Source organism: Stegodyphus dumicola, chromosome 11, assembly GCF_044657685.1.
Source record: "Stegodyphus dumicola isolate Sdum_Otavi_A_Nest chromosome 11, ASM4465768v1".
In the NCBI taxonomy this organism is placed as follows: domain Eukaryota; kingdom Metazoa; phylum Arthropoda; class Arachnida; order Araneae; family Eresidae; genus Stegodyphus; species Stegodyphus dumicola.
This window is the reverse complement of record NC_140778.1, coordinates 113,582,259-113,583,209: the sequence shown is the minus strand read 5'-3', so window position 1 is coordinate 113,583,209 and position 951 is coordinate 113,582,259. Positions and strand designations below refer to the sequence as shown.

General features: G+C 36.2%; 1 non-coding gene across 1 annotated transcript; it reads left to right on the top strand.

Moving 5' to 3' along the window:
• The first annotated feature begins 420 nt into the window (after nt 1–420).
• Nucleotides 421–523, top strand: LOC118179751 (U6 spliceosomal RNA). The gene has a single exon (XR_004756512.1). It is a non-coding gene; the product is annotated as a U6 spliceosomal RNA (small nuclear RNA).
• Nucleotides 524–951: the final 428 nt, after the last annotated feature.

The window sequence follows — 951 nt, the reverse complement described above, 5'->3', positions numbered from 1 at the left end:
TCAATTTAGTTGACAGCAAATTTTAATGTGTTCTACACGACTGTGCGCAGCTGGTCTTTTTCTAAGACCAGCTGCACACTTTGCAGGTGTTCAGATGTGCACATTCTATTATGCAGCCGTCATTAAAGTGGCGCGCACACTGGACATTAGAGATTTTTGCTTCTTGAAAAACTTTTTCGCATCGTGGAAGTGAGTTCCCCAGAACACTATGAGATGACAGTATATTTATATTTTTTTTTGATGATTTGGGGGTAAATAGTTTAGGTATTTCGGTCCAGAAGTAAAGGTTTCCATGGCTTTAACTTCACAGTCCTGATTTTGCGATAGTATCTGATATTATAGCTCGTTTTAATCTAGAATAATGGTATCTTTAAAAATGCCTATAAATTCCAACCATTAGTTTTTCATAATTAGCTTCCCTAATTTGGCGCATTTCAGTTCCTAAAATTTGCGATACAGAGAAGATTAGCAGGGCCTCTGCGCAAAGATGGCATTCTCAGATTATTACGCTCAACGCATTTTATTATTCTAATGTTAGCGCATTTATATACTGTGCAAATAATTTTCAAGTCTTCAACCCAAGAATACAGTTTCTTGATATATAATCTACTTCATCTAAGTATATTATGTTTCAACTATATTTTGTATTTCTTATATAGCAAACATTTTCATGTTTGTTTAACTTAGATACCAATCCAAGTTGCGCAAAAGCAGTTATTCTTCTATTTCCATTCAAAGGTCTAGTGGTCAAAACTCCTAGCGGATGAAACCTCAAGAAACACCAGCGATGTTCGATGTGTCCTAAAATTTATATTTCGATATTTTGAAAGTTGAAACAATCATACTCCATTCCTTGTTATCTTAACTCAGGGGCGCCCTTTGCAGGTGTTCGGATTGTGCCTTGTACAGTGGCCCCTGATGTGAAGGGGCGTTATTTCAAGGAAGTTTATA